Source organism: Sturnus vulgaris, chromosome 3, assembly GCF_052056855.1.
Source record: "Sturnus vulgaris isolate bStuVul1 chromosome 3, bStuVul1.hap1, whole genome shotgun sequence".
In the NCBI taxonomy this organism is placed as follows: domain Eukaryota; kingdom Metazoa; phylum Chordata; class Aves; order Passeriformes; family Sturnidae; genus Sturnus; species Sturnus vulgaris.
This window is the reverse complement of record NC_142245.1, coordinates 22,635,482-22,645,662: the sequence shown is the minus strand read 5'-3', so window position 1 is coordinate 22,645,662 and position 10,181 is coordinate 22,635,482. Positions and strand designations below refer to the sequence as shown.

Genomic DNA, 10,181 nt, shown 5'->3' with positions numbered 1-10,181 from the left:
GTCATATCTGAATGACAAGTAGTATTTTGACCTGAAGTTGGTGACACACACCAAGCATTAAGCAGAGCAGAAGAGAACCCACAAATCTGAGCACACCCAGGCTTTGCATTCGAGCTTTGTGAACGAACATTGATTACTTTCCGTTTGGATCTAAAACACCCATAACTTAGAAAATAAACCTCACAATCTAGAAATGGCCAAGAAGAGGACTAGTGTCAACCTCATAGTCTATTAATTACTAGGAAAAAGACCCAGGACTTCTTCAGGAGTTTGCAGACAGACTGGAATGTATGACAGGTCACTAGCAGGGACCACAGTTGCAGGTGTTCAGGGGGCTGGGGGCAGCAAGGTATAGAAAAAGCCACACAACCACACACACCAGCTAGAGGCTGCCCTGCCACTGCCCAAGCCACCAGGCCCCAGAGAAGGCACCAGGGGTGGCTTTGCTCGCTACAGATCCTGATCATGAGCTGCTGGCATGGACCCCTTCTGAGGGATTAAATTCTTGAGGGGAAAAAAAGCTTTTCCTTCAACTCTAAAATTTGGGTGGTGGGTAGGGGATTGCTTTTAATGCTGCGCTTCGAATCATCAGCTTGCATTCCTTAAGAGGCTGGCTGCCTATCCTCCAGGATTAAGAGAGTCTGGAGCACTCAGTGCCCGAGATGGTGGGGGGTGGGAAGTGTGAATTTCATTCCAGTTGCGCTTACTGGTGTGGCAAATCATAGGGCCCCTGTGTTTAGACTTGGAAAAGTCGCAAGACACAGGACGGGAGGGAGGTAACCTGCAAGCAGCTACAGAAAGGAGGCAGCAGGGCCGGAGGATAGGTGTAAGCCTGCGCACAAGCCTGGGGCCAAACTGGCTGCCACTGCTCTGCCATGTGACCCTGGGGACATCGCTTCACTCCCAGAGCCTCAGTTTCTCTTTTGGGTAAATTAACAGTGGTTCAAGTTTAGGCGAGTCCCGGTGGTGAGAAGCACAGTGTCAGAGGCAGCTATTTATTTATTTATTTGCTTTTTCACGGTTCCGCTTCTTCTCTACGAGTATCTCGGTGTCCTTTAAAACAACAACAAAAAAAAAACAACCAACCAAACAAAAGAAAATAAATGAAAATAAAAAAGAAATTAAAAAAAAGGAAAGAGTCCAAGCGAGACATTCCCCTGCCAAATTTAGCCTATCTCCCCCTGCGTCCAGACACACTTCTTCACCCTTGTCTCGCATCCCCTGCAGCACTTACAGCCACACCGGGAGGCTGAGCGTGTCACCCCGGCCAGCCGAGCCCCGAAAGAGCCCGCAGGGACGTGGCCCGGTCCGGCCGTGCTGCCCCTCCGCGCCCGCGGAGCGCAGCGCAGTCCCGGCCACTCCCGTCGGGTCGCCCCAGCCCCGCCGCTCCCCGGCGGCGGAGGGCCCGGTGCCCCTGTTTCCAAAGGTGTCACGTTAAAATAATTCTCGGCAAAGCTGTTCCGCGGGCCTGGAGGGCGCCACGGGCACCGGGCACCGATGCGGGGCCGCCCAGTGCTCGGACTGCGGGAGCAAAGCGCCAGCAGCGCAGCGTCCCGGGATGCGCCCCGTTACACCGGGGATTCGCGGTCACTCACAGCGCGGGGTTGTGGCCGGGCCTCGGAAGGCGGCACGGCACAGCAGGGCTTTTGCGAGGGTTCCCGGCCAGGAGCGGCTCTCTCAGTGCCGCGGGGCCGGGGAGCAGCGCGCTCCGAGCGGCAGAACCCCCGCCCGCCCTCCGCCTGCGAGCCCCGACGGGCCGGGCGCCGCCGCCGCCGCCTAAGGGTTCGCCTCGCACGGGTACCGGGCTCTAGGGCGAGGGCTGCCAGCCGCATCTTCTCGCGATCCCGACACCGGCAGGGACATGTAATTTTTTAAACTCGGAGCGGCTCCCCTGCGACAGCTCCGGCAGTCGCTTCAGCCGGTCCCGAGCGATTTCTTAGCGATCGATTGCGGGCGGGTTGTCGGGTTACTCATTAGGACCCGCTCCCGGCCACGGAGGCAGCGCGGAGCCGCCCCCCGGCCCGAGGCGGCGGCCAGCCGGGCCCCGGCGGCGGGCACAGAGGAGCCGGTGCGGGGCACACGCGTTTCGCCCCCGTGGGCAGGGCAGGGCTGGCCCCGGAGGGCGGGTTTGCTGCCCGGGCCGGCTCCCAAACTTTTGGCACTGAGGGCAGTCCTCTCAGCACACTTGCTGTCCGCACCCGGGCGTGGGGCTCGGCGCCACGGCTCCCCTCTAAGTGAGGCGGATGCTCTCAGTGGAAGCGGGACTAGCGGAGCTGCTGCCCGCCTCAGCCGCGGCTCCAGCAGCAGGGCGAGCAGGGGGCGAGGTGTGGCCCGGCCCCTCGCCGCTGGCACAGAGTGGCAGCGCAAGTTTTGGTGCGCCTGCCCTGGCTGCCCTCGCCCCATCGGGGCTCTCCCCTCCACTCGGGACTCCTTCTCCCGCCGCCCCGAGGGGCGGGCGTGGACGGACGGGCCCGGCGAGGCAGCGCCGTCCTTACCTGTCGCCGAGTGCCCTGCAGCGCTCCACTGCCGCCCGGCCCTCCGCAGGACGTTATTCCCTCTCCCTGGTGTATCCCCCTCTGTCCGCAAGCCTGAGGCTGTTTCCCCTCGCTCAGCCTCGCCTTCCCGCCGGCAGCGGCCGGGCAAATCTCCACAGCAGCCGGGACCGGGGTGCGGGTGCTCCCTGTCCGGCGCCGCGGAAAGCCGTGGTCAGGCGGGACAGAGCGCGCCCGACAGGTTTCGGTCCGGATCGCAGCCCAGACCTGCCGAAATCCACTTTTCTGGGTTTTTTATCTCCCAGTGATTTTTTTACCCCCAAGCTTTCCACCAGAGCCGGCCGAGAGCAGGATGAGATAGGGTTAAGCTAACCTAAACTTGGGTCGTGCCGCGCAGGGGGCCGGGGCCGCCAGCACCGAAGACCCGTGTGTCAGTACCACCGGTTATTCTGCGCGCCGCAACCTGATGCTCGATTTCGTGTTTATTTCCTGCCTCCCACGTGGAAAATGCCCGCGCGGCTCCTGCTGACAGCCCCGCGACGCGCGGCGGAGCCGCTGCCGCGGGACTGCGGCGAGGGACGGCGTGCCGGGGCTGGGCGGCCGCGGGCCCGTTTCTCCTAAAGTTTGTGACCCGCGTGGGGCGGCAGCGTCCGCAAACGCGGGTTTGCTCCACTGCCCGATGCTTTACACGTGAAAGAGGCGCACCCTGGGGCCCCGACACTGCTCTGCCTAAGCTTTCACGCGTGGAAAACTTTACCGCCTGGGGCACCGCAGAGCAGCCGCCGCCCACGCGGGGGTGACTCTCCTAAACTTTGTCACCCATCCCTCTCTCTCCACGCGGGGCGGCTGCTGTCCGCCCCTTGCCGGTGCGCGGCAGAGGTGAGCGGGGCGCCCCGTCGGGCCGCTTCTGCCGGCGCTCCCGCCCCGCGTCCGCCCGTCCGTCCGTCCGTCCCTGCCGCAGGTGCGCGGCCGCCGCCACCTTCCCGCGGGGGCGGGGCGGGGCGACCCTAACCCCCCCGCGCTCCCCTCTCCTCTCTCCCCGCTCCTGCCAAGTTCTCCCCGTCCCCCCCGTCCGTCCCAAGGAGCCTCCCGATTGGGCGCCGGGCCGGGCCCACGTCACTCCGAGTGTGACGTCTAGTCTTCCTGTTTCCTTCAGCTGTGTCTTAAAGTAAATCTTGTGGCGGTGCGGAGCGCTGCTCGGCTCGGCCAGCCCAGCCCAGCCCAGCCCAGCCCTGCCCCGCGCCGCTCCCGCCGCCCCCGCTCCGCTCCGCTCCGCGCCGCTCCGCTCTTCTCGTGGCCCGCAGCCCCGCGGCCGCTTGCCCGCCCGCACTCCCGCCCGCGCTCGCCCTCCCCGGCGCGATTATCATATTCATCAGCGGCGGGGCTGCCGGCTACGCGCGCGTGTCCGCGTGTGCGTGTGTGCGTGTGCGGGGCGCGGGTGGTGTGTGTGTGCGTGTGTGTGTGTGCATGTGCGTGTGCGTGTCGCCCTTTCTCTCTCGTTCCACCGGCAAAAAAAAAAAAGCGAGGCTCAGTTTCGTCGCCTTTGCACCGAGTAAGTACCCGCTCCCCCTCCGCGCCCCCTCCGTCCCTCCCCGCTTTCTCGGCCTTTTCAGGTCTTTCGGGTTTTTTAAATTTTATTTTTTTTATTTTTTTTTTACCCCTAAATTCGCACTTGCTTGGGCTGCTCTAAATGGTCCGGGGGGAGGGGGGCGGTGATGAAATCCCCAGCAAAATATTGATCACCGTTATCAAACCTGTGCTTCTTTTTCCAGGGGGCAAAATTGCAGTGACTTTATTAGCTGAGTAGTTTTAATTCCCCGGTAGATAAAGCGGTAAGGATTTGTGAGCGGTAAGGAGCCCGATGGAGCGCTCACCGTAGCCTGCCCAGGGCTGAAGAGTAAGTGACCTGCTCGTTGTTAGGTGATCCTTCCCCCCTTCCCCTTCGCTCTCTCGCTGCCACCTTTTGTGGACCGCTCTTTATTTTATTCCGTGGGTTGGAGGGCAGTTTTGCGGGGACAGAAAACGCAGCGAGTATTTGGCTTCTTGTTGTTGTTCCGAGCTTCTTTCTCCCACCGTCCCCGCCGAAGTTCCCCATCCCCGCTTTAAACTCCTGCTCCGCTCCTCCGAGCCTCCTCTTTGTCCTGTTTATTATAGCTGCCTTGCTTTTTGTCTCTTCCAATTTGCCTGTCATTTGCATGTCGCTACTTCTCCTTTTTAACCCAAGCCGGGAAGGACAGGGACTTTTTATTCTTACTCTTCTTACCCTTGCAATTACTTTTTCATTTCCGAGCGTGGGACGAGCTGCGAATCGTGGAAATGTATAGAAAATGGGATTTGAGTGGTAGGTAGCGAGCACATGAGAAGAGATCAAATGCAAGTCGCGGGATAAGAGCCTTGATCTGGGAAAAGATTAGGATTATTGGTACTTTCTGTTTGTTTGCTTGTTGTTTGCTGATTTTTTTTTTTTCCTCCGGGGGGGATTTAATTCTTTCTTAGCCGTTGATGGAGATCTTTCTTGGCTTTTTCGATTTTTTGTTTAGCGGCTGAGTGACCCGGCTCACTTTGCCATGTGTTTGCACGGAGTTAAAGCGCAGGAGGGAGCGGTGCTTGGGGGGCGTGGGGCCTGCGCGGAGGGGGCGCGCAGGGCAGCGCTGGGGGGGCGCGGCCCGGGCTTGGGGGGGCGCCGAGATCGCGGGGCCCGACAGGAGCGGGCGGCCCGACGGGCTCCCGGGGCACAGCTCCCCGGCACCGGGCACTCCGCGGGGGCGGAGCGGGGCCGCCCCGGGGCCCGCGGCTCTTTGCAGAGAGGCGGAAAGTTGCGCGGAGCCCCCGTGGTCGCTGCGCGGCGTCTGGTGGGGCAGGGCAGGGCCGGGGGGCCGGGGCAGGTGCGCGGGGCCGGGGCAGGTGCGGAGCGGGACGCGGGGGGTCCCGGCCGCCGCCGCCGCCTCCCCGCGCCGGGAGAGCCGGGGTCCCGGGGTCAGCAGCGGGAAGCGGCGCGGGATCAGTGTCCGCGGGCACTGCGGGGGGCGCGGGAGGCGCGGCCGAGGCGGGATGGAGCTCCCCGAGGGGCCGGCGTCGCTTTCGTGCTGTTGCGCCCCGGCCGCGGAAGAGCAGGTACGCGGGATATTAACTTAATGTCTTTGACAAAGTAGGGGATTTCGGTCAGGGCTGACAAGGGACATGGCTGCAGACTAGAGGTGCCCTTGAATGTCGGGCAAAAGTTGCCAGGACGAGCTTTGGAAAGCCGCTAGTTTCCCACAGGTCCCGAGCGCTCAGCAGACCCTGCGGTGTTTCTGGCTGTATGGCGAGTGTCACCCCAAACCCATCATCCGGGTCTGGGAACGGGTGGGGAGCACGTGGAACGCATCCACGCATCTGTGGCCATAGCTTGGTGGCAGAAGGTGCTGTGTTGTTGAGCGCGGGGTACAGAAACATGTTTGTGTCACCGCGAGGTGTAAAAGCTCAGATTATTTGTCACTTCCATCGCCTGTAGAGGTTTGGCAGTATGCAGGATGAATTATACGGAGGCAGTTTCCTTAGCCGTACATTTGCATGTGGTACAATATCCTTTATGTCTTCTCGCAGTTTTTCTCTGAGTTGCCGTCAATCACATAAAGTTTACAACCACTGCAGCCCATTTTGCATTTATTTTATGTGCTTTTTGTCCAGACCTTACCTTTAGTAGCGATGTCACATACTGTGAAACGTTTATTAATACTCAAGGGTAGGCAGACTATCAACATTTCAGGAGTTGAACTGTGATAAAAAGTACAATGTATATACTTTTCACTAACAGCTCCCTATTAAATTATTCTGTAGAGTATCTTGCGTTCGCTGATACGGTATAAACAGTTAACTTCCCTCTCAGCTGAAGTCTGAGGCCTCTCAGTTTATATAACTTATCTCTTTTATGATTGCTTGATAAATTGGGATGTTCGTAAGAATGGACACATTTTCAAATGGAAATGTTTAATTTTATTCAGGGCAGAATTGTAAATACTGCAATTTGTAGTCTCTAAATAGTGATTTATTCTGACTCAAAGTGCAGCCTAACTGCTAAATTAAATAATTTAAGAATTGTGATTTAATGACATTGCATAGCATGGAAAAAAATAGTATATTGGAAAACTTGGGCTGAATTTATAGTAGGAATCTTGAGAATCTTTCAGTATTGTCTTTACACAGAGGCCATGTGAGTTATTTTCTTCATGGTCAGTGAAATAACAAGGACCAAAACTGGCTTGAGAGGGGGAAAATGTTTTCAGTTTTCTACTTTAAGCAGCTTGATTTCTTTTTCTTGTTCAAAAAGTTGTGTGTCGTCCAGCAGTGCCGAGCACGGATACATGATGTAGGGCCCTGCATCTCCCCAATTTAGAGGCCTGAACTAATGAGATGCCGAATCCTTCCTGTTACTGAACTCTGTAGCTGATGGAAATTGTGGATGTTTGGCATTCATAGGAATTGCTGAATACCTTGCTCTATTGGGCCCTGGGTATCACCAGGTTCATAAAACAAGAGGTGCTTTTTTCTCTAAAGCTAAAAAGCAAGCAGCATAATTTTGAAGTAAATTGGGCACTGTTTTTTGCTGCTGCTTCTTCTTATGGAGAAATCCTAATAAAGTAGTTTTTTACTGCCCAAATAGTTCCTCGTCCTTTCTGCCTTGTTTCAAATTCCTTGATAGACATCTCGACTAAGGGAGTTGGATAACATTTTCTCTCAAGAAAACTTGTGTTAGATCTGTACAAAAAGGCAGTACTTTCTCCCAAGAAAACTTGTGTCAGAGCTGTATAAAAAGGTAGCACTTTCTCATTAGTGGCTGATGTGATTTTAGCACTGAACAGATATGGTGAACAGATGTCATCTGTTCTTCAAATTTTAGCTGTGGTTTTGTGCATGAAATGCTGTTGACTAGAATAATTTTCATCCTGTCCTTCCTGGCTGATTCTGGCAAAGCCATACCCTGTGTAGCGTGTTAGAGTGAAAGATCTAAATATTTCTATTAGCAGAAGCATGTTAAATTTCTTGTGTGGTATTGGCATAATGGGCTGACATGAAGCAGGCAGACGCTGGACCAACAAAAGTAGTCGGCTTGTGAAAAGATGGGAACTATTTCAGCTGTATAAACTGATATCTCCTTGAATTCATCCAGGCATATCCATCAAGTTTAGCACTTTTCTGCTGTGTATTTAATGGCTGTTTAGGTTAGGCTAGGGTTCTTCAAAGGGGCTGATGAGGGCGAGTTTGAATTTGCATCTTCTTTGCATCCTGTAGGTGCTTGAATTAATCTAGGAGAAAATGATCAGGCGTCTTTCTAGATCAAGATGAGTTAACAAAATTGATTACCAAAATTGATTTATTCATAGTGAGTATGGTTAAATACCTGACATCGTACTCATTTTGACAGACCATTCTAGCCAAAGGTTTGGTAACAGTAACTCTTGGAGACTTAGAAATTAATCTGTTTCCATTTTAAATGTCAATGCATATCAAATGGATATGAAATAAACCCATGTCTGTAGCTGCTGTGCTGTTAAGAGGTTATTCATAGCTACATTGTAATCATATCCCCTCAAACAAAAGATTTGAAAGTAAATTTGTAAATAAAATACTACTGCTATGTTTATGGATGGACATAGAAAGTGCTGAGGCCCTTGCTAGGATTTTTAATTCCATCAGCATGGAAAACGTTTGGTTTCTGGGGAAGCCACGTTGTGCGAGTTGAGGCTTGAGATGTGGCCGGCGAATTTAACATGAACTACACTTGGCATGCGAGGAGTATCAAAAGCGATGCGTAAACCAAATTTAACCTTCACAAATTTAAAACTCTGTCATTCAGAAAGAAATGGTGCTTCTGGAGATTTCTACGTGCATCTTGGCAACCAAAGCCTATCTTGCCAGCTCTGTTTTCCTGGAGAGCTGTACAGAGACTTTAGATGTATGAAATATAGTTTTGAGACAATGTGCAGCCAAAGTAGTGATGCTGTGTAAAGGACACACACTTCCTAATTATTTCTCCCCCTCCCCAAGATTTCCTTATTTATTCAGTTCTAATCTAATCAGTCTTGAATTCTGCTTGTCGTGGCTGGGATTTTGCATCCCGCTCTACGTGCCATTCCACTCCTCTTGAGGTGCAAATTGGTTTTGGTCCTCTGAGAATGAAATATTAACTGGCCATTCAATACCCGTTCTGTTTTGTCAGGCTAAAGTAGAACTATTTCTCATATTTAAGCCGAAAGGCACGTAAGCCTTAAAGCTGGCAGCCTGTAGGCTCAGGATAACACCAGGGCAAATGGGAGATGTTGCTTAATACCCAGGTTAAGTGTACGATAACTCGGATGCTTTCAGCTTCTATGGAGGGAAGGAGGGGACATCGCTCTGGAGCACCTCCTGCCACATGTTTGTGGTGGCAGAAATGGGCTGTGGAGCAGCGGCTGGTGCGGGGGCTTGGGGAGGGAAATGGACACTGGGGAGGAAGGATGCATGGCAATGACCTTCCAACCTGGCGCAGGACAGCCTATTTCCTGAGCTGCTGACTCAAGGGTACAGCAAGCCCTCCCCATGTGTGTCCTTGGTTGGGATTGGGCAAGAGACAGGGAAACAGTGGTCAGGCACCTCGAATTTTCTGGGAAACGTGCAAAACTTGTAACCTGACATGAGGTTTTTGGTGTGAGTCTGGGAACGAGTTGCTGGCTCTCAATCAAGCATAGCTTGTCTACAGAAAAGGAAGGAAAAACGTGAAGGTTTTCGGTGTTGGTGGGTTTTGTTTGTGATTTGTTTTCTTTTCCTATTGGCAAGTACTATCTTTATGGTGGATTCCTTCAGAATATCTTAGGTGAAATAAGCAGGAGCCCTTTCAGTTGTCTTTCAATTAGTTTAGATCGCTTTCAAATGAACACCACTGGACTGAAAGGTCAAACTCTACCCTGGCTTATTCTGTGCCAGTGTCACCTCTATAAAAGCCCTGGTGGTGGTCAACCCTTTCCACCCTGAGGACTTGGCCAGTTCTTTACGAAACAACCCTTCTGATATTCCTCAGGTTTTTGGGGCTTTTTGGTGATAGTCTAATTTTAAGGCCTGATTCTGCCCCCTGAAAAATTCCATTTGCATCAGTTGGGAGAAAGCAGGAGACAGTGTTTTACATGCTGCCAAGCAGGGCCTGACCCTGACCCTCACACCTAACAGGATTTTGGTATCCCTGGACTCCAGAGGTGTTGCTTGCAGGGTGGGATGCTCCTTGGTGTGCTGGTGGCAGAATTGGGCCCCTGCAGCAGAAATCCTTGTTATGTTGTGATTATCATCATGAGGTAGCCAAACTTAACTCGCTTACTGTGCTTTTTGATAAGAAAAGATCTCCAACGACAATGACCTGATAACAGTGAGGCTTTGGATTTCATATCTGAATTAATGACTTTTTTTGTTTTAATGTATTTTTTATCATTCTTTGCTCTCCTGTATGCAAGGAACCAGTAAATGTAAACAAACATCATGTCCCTTGCATAACTCTCTCTGACACCAAATCTGTGAAAATTCTTTTAGTATATCCAGAATACATGAGCAAAGGCTGCAAAATAAACATAATGCTTCTAAGTATTAAAAGCTTTCTTTTTTTTCATCCTAGTTGCAAACTAAGCATTGACTACTGTCTTGATTTTACAGATTATTTCATGCTGAAATTATGCCTATTTGCAT

At 53.2% G+C, this 10,181-nt stretch overlaps 1 protein-coding gene across 4 annotated transcripts in view; it reads left to right on the top strand.

The window, feature by feature from the left end:
• Positions 1-3,658: 3,658 nt before the first annotated feature.
• Positions 3,659-10,181, top strand: part of PROX1 (prospero homeobox 1) — a 49,901-nt gene continuing 43,378 nt past the window's right edge. For 2 of the 4 annotated variants that reach the window (XM_088161188.1, XM_088161185.1), the window contains exons 1-2: positions 3,887-4,044; positions 4,265-4,389. The gene's annotated coding sequence lies outside the window, so the exon portion shown is untranslated. Of the gene's footprint in view, positions 4,045-4,264; positions 4,390-10,181 lie in introns of all 4 variants that reach the window. The other 2 variants (XM_088161186.1, XM_088161187.1) reach the window with 2 other exon arrangements.